The sequence below is a fragment of the Rattus norvegicus genome, chromosome 1, assembly GCF_036323735.1.
Source record: "Rattus norvegicus strain BN/NHsdMcwi chromosome 1, GRCr8, whole genome shotgun sequence".
NCBI lineage: Eukaryota > Metazoa > Chordata > Mammalia > Rodentia > Muridae > Rattus > Rattus norvegicus.
The window spans coordinates 10,796,364-10,804,927 of NC_086019.1; the positions used below are offsets into that span (position 1 = coordinate 10,796,364).

The 8,564-nt window shown below is 41.9% G+C and overlaps 1 long non-coding RNA gene across 1 annotated transcript; it reads left to right on the plus strand.

The window, feature by feature from the left end:
* The first annotated feature begins 513 nt into the window (after positions 1 to 513).
* On the plus strand, positions 514 to 7,857 carry LOC108349488 (uncharacterized). Its single transcript, XR_005497216.2, has 3 exons — positions 514 to 717; positions 3,768 to 3,851; positions 4,700 to 7,857. It is a non-coding gene; the product is annotated as an uncharacterized LOC108349488 (long non-coding RNA).
* The last annotated feature ends 707 nt before the right edge of the window (positions 7,858 to 8,564 follow it).

Sequence of the window (8,564 nt, forward strand, 5' to 3'; positions counted from 1 at the left end):
CCCTCCCCTTCCTTATGGGTGTTCCCCTCCCAACCCTCCCCCCATTTCCGCCCTCCCCCCAACAGTCTAGTTCACTGGGGGTTCAGTCTTAGCAGGATCTGGGACTGATTTTTAAGGGGAGTCTGAGTTGGGATTTTCCTGCCTCTGAGGTTCCTGACACAGAGAGGAAGGTGTGGCTATCCTAGAGCAGCTGTCTCTCACCAGAGCAGCCTGGAGCAGTGGGAAGTTTTACCCCTGAGGGCAGGGGGCTCACTCGTGGAGATCCCTAAGTTTATGAATCAAGATATAAAGTGTAAGTAATCACCACTTCCATGGCCACTCTGTCCTCTGCCCTACGTGCACTGTAAAATCCTGAAGATGTATGTAAGCTGGATAACAACACGTGCAGATTGGGATGCCCAATGTGAGGGTGGGGAAGGTGGGCCTGCCAGCCAGTGGTTAGGTCACTGAGAAGAATCTTCGCAAATTAGACGAGCGTTAGGCCTCAGGAAGTTGGTATGTTCAGAAATGACAGTCTTAGCCCAGTCCAGGCTGCACCATAAAAGGAATTCTGGCAGTTAGATAAAAGCCTGCATTCCTCAGGAACTTGTGAAACAGGTTCTCACAGAAAGGTGCTCTCAGCTCCAACACCACACCATGCCTGCTCTGCTGCTGCGCCTCCTGCCTTCGTCTGCCTTCGTGGTCGTGCGGTCGGTCGTGGACTAAGCCTTTGAAACCGTAAGCTCCTCTAAGAAACCCTTTCTTCTCTGAGTTGCTTTGGCCATGGTGTCTTATCCCAGCTATAGAACAGTAACTAAGACAGTCTCCATCTCCCTGTCGTGTAGTCTTGAAAGCAAAAAGCAAGCAGTCTTCTCATAGCCTGTCAAGAGATAAGCATGAGGCTAAAGCCACAGGGACCAGATTTGTCTGCTGAGATCCTGAGTCTTGAGCCTAAAGTCAGAAACGGCAGTTGAAATTCACTCCCTTTGGTTCTAATCGCTCACAGATGAAGTCAAGGCTTTTGTTGCCACAAAACCCCCAGAGTTCGCAACTTCCTGAGCTTTCTTACCCTGGTTCCTGTGCTTCCCCTTCACCTCTACGAGCGCATTAGCCACTCACAGTAAACATACTTTCACCATGCATGGTCCAGAATCTGTTTACATTGCTTGTAACAGAAAAACCCTGACCAATTCAGCAACTTCTCGGTACACTGGGGTCATCTAGCACATGGGTTAGTGTATCTGTAAAGGTGAAATGTATATTGTGCATGATATATAAATGGATATGTGCATGTACATGACTACATACACACAGATATGTATGGGAGGAGAGGTAGATGATATATTCTCTCTCTATATATATATGGATCGCACACACTCACGTGCAAAAGAACGGGGTGTGGAAGAGAGAATGGAAGTTTAGATCAAGACAAAACTATCAGTTTGTGGAAGGTCTTTTTGACTTGCCCTAGTAGGTTAATAAGAAAAATATACAAAATCAATGGCATATTTCCAGCTTCACTAATTCCTCTCTGTCAGACCATTAGTTTTGTTGCTTGTTTGGTTGTTATCGTTTTATTATGTCACCACTGATGCATCCTGGGTGTCCACTGAGAAGCAGCCCTTATCCACACAGTCTGTGGCACATTTCTTAGTCTTCTATTCCGTCAGACTCTCTAGCCTTGACTTGTTATCCCACTCAGGATTGTAGAAACATATTTGTGGAAGAGACTGAAAGACTTTTTTTAAATCAAGACTTAATTAACAATGTTAAAGATTAGAAAAATGAAATGATTAGATAAGATGACCCTACAAAGTTAAAGGTAAATTGATACGAAAAGCCCACGTCTCGTGACTTTAAATCCTAGCGAATAAATCCCACCACCTCTGTGTGTGTGTGTGTGTGTGTGTGTGTGTGTGTGTGTGTGGTGTGTGTGTGTGTGTGTGTGTGTTGTGTGGTATGAATGTTCGCATATGTATATGAAGTTACGCTTGGCCATGCAGGCTCTCATGGAGGCCAGAGATTTCATGTTTTCTTGAATCACTCCCAGCTTTGTTGTGGTTTTAGCTTTATTTTTTCTCATTTTTAATTATGTATATATGCATGTCTGTGTGTGGCTAGGTGTATGTGAGTACAGGCACCCTCAGAGGCCAGAGTCATTGAAACCCTTCAAACTGGAGCTACAGTAGTTGTGAGCTACCTAACATGAATGCCAAGAGCAAAATGTAGGACTTTTAGAAGAGAAGTACACATTACTTAACACTGAGCCATCTCTCAAATATATATATACATATATATATATGAAGTATATGTATAAATATACAAGAATATTTATAACAATAATTATTATAGGCTACCAACTGAATCTAGAGCTTGTGTTTTAGGTTAAACTAAATAGCCATAAAGCTTTCAGGAGCTATCTGTTTCCACTCACCGAGAATAGGGATTGAAGACTCATGGAGCTATGCCTAGCTTTTTTGCAGTTCTGGGTCCTACAATCAGTCCACATGTTTGCTTATACAGCACACAACTTACTCACTGAACCACTTCCCCGATCCACTAATTAATTTCATATGTCCATGCTTTATCATCTAGAAATCTAAACATATGGCTTGATAGCAAGCATTATTAGTTTTGTTTTGGAAGAATGAGCCTTGTTATGAGCACACCCATCCCCACAGCGTAAGCTAAGTGTGATGGTTTAAACCTATCATCCTAGTACTTGTGAGTTCAAAACCAACATGGCCAATGTATTGAGGTATCAGTTTAGGAAGCCTATTAAAAATATAAGCAAACAAACAGATTAATAATAAATTATGTTATCTAAGGTTTTATTCATTACCAGTGTGTGTGTGTGTGTATGTTTGTGTGTGTGTATATGTGTGTGTGATGTGTATGTGTGTGTGCGTGTGTTTGTGTGTGTGTATGAGTGTGTGTGTGTGTGTGTGTGTGTGTGTGTGTGTGTGTGTGTGATGTGTACAGGGAGACATTCATGCACACTGTATGCACTACTGCAGTATGGGTGTCGAGGCCAGAGTACAAGTTAATGGAATTGATCCTCTTCATTCAACTTTTGTGGGGGTTCCAAGGGTCGAACTCAGGTCATCAGACCTTTGAGATCTGTTTTAATCTACTAAGCACTTCTCAAACCCAATCAATAGTTTTGTTAGAACCCACTCACAATGGGATTGTTGGCTTCATCTCTCCTTTCCGCCCTCCCAGTAGCCTACTAGCATGCTGGGAACACCGAGACAGCAGGTGGAGCATCTTTCATCAGGTGCACAGACAGCCCTTCCACCTCAGGAGATGTGTAAGGACACGATTGTCAAAGTTCAGGATACCAGATACTAAAGGCCACCCCCTGTGGTTTCTGAAAGTCGAAGAATTGCTGAATTGATCTCTTTTCCAAATCGTAGTGGTCTATATCTTCCCTCTTCCCCAAATCTATGAAGATCTAATGAAAAGCCTAAAGTCTAAAAGGCTTCTCTGCGGCTGAACTTTGAAATGTCATTGAGAGTCCTTGTTAGCTGAGAGTACATACACGTCTCACGAGGCTTGCCAAAATGCTTAGGAAAGGAGGGTGTGACTTGCTTCAGATTTTGCCCAAAGCTCTATCCTGATTCAAAATTGAGTTCTTTCCATGCCTTACCCTTCAGAATGGAGTCATGTTTTCTTGTTTGCTCATTTGTTTTCAGAAATATACTCTAGATGTTTTAAGATATTCTTATTTTTAACTGTATGCATGTGCGTGTGCTCTGAGTATATGTGTATGCACTTCATGTGTGCAGAAGCCAGAAGAGAGCTTCAAGAACTAGAGTCACCGATGTTCGCGAGCCGTCCCATATCGATGCTGGGAACTGGACCCAAGATCAGTGAGTGCTCTTAACCCCTGCACAAGCAGTCTCTCAAGCCCAGAAACATCCCAGCTTAGAACTTTTGTTTTGGATGCCCTGGCTGTAGAAGAAAAGGATCAAACAAACTCACCATGGAATAGAGAGATTCAAGAGCTGTCATCACCACTGACAAATGTACATTTTTGTGATATTGTTTGGGGTGTCTAAGATTAGAACAGTACTGAGACTAGGCTGCTCTGTTATTTATGAAAAAGACTGCCTTTTTCAAGAGGAGCGGAAACTATCCATAGGGAAATTGTGACCTTTTAGACAGAGGAAGACAGGCTCGTATTTTAAACATCAGCATGAGTACCCTTGACCAGGAAAGTTAAATAACAAAGCCTTGCCTGAGGTGCGCACTGTTTTAGCTAGACCTAGTCTTGCTATGTTGATCCTTGTGGCTTGACTATAAGGCATGGTGTTTTATTCATTTTAACAGCTATCCCATGAGTAGGAGTTCTTGTTACCTCCATGGTAGAATTGAGAATGTTTCCTTGATAATCTCTTACTGGAGTGTTAAAGAGCCAGGTTTTTTTACAAAAAAAAAAAAAAAAAAATAGGGGCCAGCAAAATGATTCACCGGGCAAAGGAGCTTGATGCCAAGACTGAAGACCTGAGTCAGATTCCCCAGAACCCCATGGATGATATGAGGGGATAGATGACTCACAGAGCAGTTCTTTAGCCTCCATACACTCACGTGACACGCTGTAATGCCTCCCACAAATACAATTAATAAGATGCCATTTAAAATGTTTTTCTATTTTGTGTCTGTGGGCGTTGGATCTGTGGACTTATCAACCTTTCCTCCCACTCCGTTTTTGTGACAGAGCTACTTCTGGTTTGATAAGCCACGCTGGACAACCCGTAAGCTTCTGGGGCTTCTCCTCCCTCCCTACTACTTCACCATAGGAGCACGAGACTGCAGACCTGTGTTCCCATGCCTGTTTTTGTACGTATGTGTGTCACATGTGTGTTCCCACGCTTATTTTTGTGTGTGGCTTCTGGGGATTTGAACTCAGATCCTCACACTTCCCTGGCAAGTGCTTTATGCCCTGATCCAGCTCCCTAGCCTTCAGAACGAACCTTTAAACACAGACCTTGTCCAACCAAACAACAGAGCCTAAATCCATATACTTATTACATAAATAACAAAAAGCTCTGAAAAAGATGCAAATTGCAAAATATATATTCACTGGTGCCGGGTCCATTTTTAGATGTGGATTATGCTTTTCCACTTGTTAGTTAAATAAGGTATAATTCATTTTTCTGAGCTTGCACTTGCTCATCTATAAACTATTAATTACAAAAGTAAGGATGCACACAGATATTATTAAGATTAATAAGAAAAATAAAACCAATGTGCAGCACTTATTCCATTATTTCATTCTCCTTTCTTGAAACATTACTATACAGCCCTCAGCAGCCTACGGGACTGAAAGCAGGACTAAAGGAGAATGCCATGCTAATAATCCAGAGGGAAAGAGAGCACACACACTTCGCAGTGCCTCCCCATTTTCCCCATGGGCATGATGCTATGTGACATCCATATGACTGTTGTTGCATTTTTGAATGAAGTGTAGAGACAGCGGCTCTGAATCTGGAGGTGGGCCCTGTAGCACAGAGGTATATAGAAGAGGGGTGTGCCTAGGGTTTGATGCTATTATAACAACAATTGTGAAGTCCCTTAACCACAACCTCAGTGTCTAGCAGGAGAGTTTCAGGGTATGACTTAGTTGATTTGTATGGCCCTTTGGTCCTTGGGACTTTTTCTAAGCCATGGTTTGTTTTTTCATTAGTTCCTAAGGTTAACCTAACAACTAAGCAGGCCCATGTGGGTTTTCTTTGAAGAAGGCTAGACAAAAAGAGAAGTCCTAGGTGATTTCTAGTTCAGTGCATATCTAGAATCGACAGAAAATGGTTCTTCCTGGAACCTTTTGCATTAAAGGCCTTGAGGAAAAGACTTCGCTCTTGTCTTTCATAGTTTCTTTGTCATGCCAACAAGAACTGTAGCTCATTACTCAATTTACTAACAAGGGATGGTCTCAAGGGATGGGCTAGCGGCCTTAGTCAGACTTATGAGAACCAAGGAGAGGTTGCTGAAGTATAATGAGTGGGGGATAAATTGTTTTCTGCCCATTTGTGTGTCTTTTTCTAATCGAAGAAAGAATTTCACATGTAAGGATTGGGGGCAATCTTAAAATGGGCTCCCTGAAAGCAGAGTTCACAAAATGCCTCTTGAAAATGAGAGAGGGAAAGAGTAATGAAGAACTGAATTTGCTTTATAAGTTATCTTCACAAACTTCAAGATAACTTCTCAGGAATCATCGTGGAAATGCAAACTAGAAGCTACAGGAGACAAAGCTTACACTTGTTAGAATGGCTACCCTCATAAAATAAGAAACCGACGAAAGTTCAGAGGGTGAGGAGAAAAGGGAACACTTGTACACCACTGTCAGAAGTGGGACTTGGCCTGACCGTGATGGAGGTCCCTCAAAACCCTAAAAGCTCTCGGATGTAGTAATAGCACTTCTGGGTACACAGTCAAATGAGCGGGAGTCTTTCCGTGGGAGGCTAGGCGAGTAGCTCAACAGTAAAGCATGCCCATGAGTTCGATTCTCAGTCCCAGAAAAAGTCATTGCCAAATTGAAAGATGTCTGTCTACCTATGCTTGCAGTGTGATCCACAAAACATGCAACCAACCCAAGCAGTCATTATAGGTGAGTAGATGTGTCCCATATACACAGTAGAATCTATTCAGCCTTCAGAAATCATGTCACTTCTGACAGCAGGACTAACCTCAATGACATGCGAAGTGAAATAAACAAGGACAAGGCAGGAAAATCGAAATGCTTCGTGATCTCTCTTACATATATGGTCAAAACAAAGAAATGAACAAACAGACAGATAACAGCACCAAAAAAAACAAACACAGCAAACCACCACAACAAAAAATTACGGAAGCAGAGAGCAAAATATTGTTTAACCAGAGCCAGGGAGGTGGTGGCAGGGAGGGCAGAGACACAGGCTGACGGAAACGCAGGTCAGTTGCACAAGTGAATGTGTTTTTGACATGATTATACAACATGGGGTTACAATCAATAATAATGTATTATATAGTGGAAGTCTGCTGAGAGTGGACTTTATTTGTTCTCCACACAGAAAGGAAAGATGATTGACATTCTAATTAGCTTGTTTTAATTCTTCGATAACATGCATCTATAGCATATACAGAGAGAGTTTTCCTGACTATGTCATGACATAGGTATTCTCTAAGTTTGACAAGTGCATAAAATCTTCTAGAACCTTCCTAATATTGCAACACTTTAATACAGTTCCTAATGCTGTGGTGATCGCCAACCATAAAATTATTTTGTTGCTACTTCGTAACTGTAATGAATCATACTGTAAATAATTTGGAAACAAAATTTTGTCAAAGGGGTCACATTATTTGCAGTTTTACATTATTAGCCCCAAGAAATAAAAATTTATGTTATTTATAAATGCTTATGGCTTGGACGTCATTGAGACATCTAGTTTCTGTTCACATTTAATGGGTGAATCGATGACGTAGTTCCCTCCACAGTCGTGCATCCTGAACAATCTTAAACCTCTCTTGTGAAAGAGATAAACTTGCATGTGGTAATCCCAGGCTTCTTGTACTTCCTCTTTGGTTTTGTGTGACTGCAATGCAATGGTGTGCACAACTTGGTGAACACAGAGCTAAAACAACCCAACCAAGACAGAAGAGTAGTGAAAGAGTTATCATCTAATCAACACGGAGAGCACAGAGTCCTTGCCAAAGCCATGTTCTTCTCCAGGGCAATGCGGAAGCTCTCCTCAGGGAGCATATGCATCTATATCACAGTTGCTCTCTTCTGGTGTGTGCTGAGATTAAAGTTATGCAAAGAAATAGATAGGCAAGAGTGCTTCTGGGCATGTTCAGTATGCTCCATAAAGTTTTGGTGAAAACTAAGGAAAAGGTACTTTGAAGGTATGTTACCATGGAAGTCTACCCTGCTGCAGATGCCTGATCGGTTCAGCAGCATCACAATGGTTGTAATGGACTGAGTGCTGTGCAAAATCACAGTGTGCTTTGCAATTTGCATGCACCTGCACTGAAAGGGCAGTCATTTATGAATCGCTGTTGCCAAAGTATGCAGGAATGTGGAAAATATAGCACTTATATGCGTAATTTTCTTTCTATCTAATCTTTCTCTTTTCTATTCAAATGAATAAGATATAATCTGCAGTAGGGCTGCATAAACATTTTATAAAAATCAGCATGTTTGACTCTTGTTTCTTCCCTGCCACCCATATAGTGCTAAGGAAATATGTAACATTGGATTTCCTCTCAGGTATCTGTGTGTGTGTTTAACTTAATTTTATTGTCCTGGCCTATTGCTCTATTGAAATGGCATCTCACGATGTTGTCAAAGCTGATCTCACACTCTAAGGACTGAGTAATGCTCCCACTTCTGATTTTTGAGTGGCTGGAATGGTAGACATGGGCAATGCATCTGCCCTTGTTATGTTTTAGTCACAGGGCATGGTAAGAGCTATAATCAACTGGTGTGGGTTAGCTATCTGCCCTTGGCTACCAGCATTGCCTGAGACCTTGATGAGCTGTTCTGACCAAGGTTCTCAAGTTGATAGCTAGTGACACAGAGTTTGAAGGTGTCATTTGCTATCCCT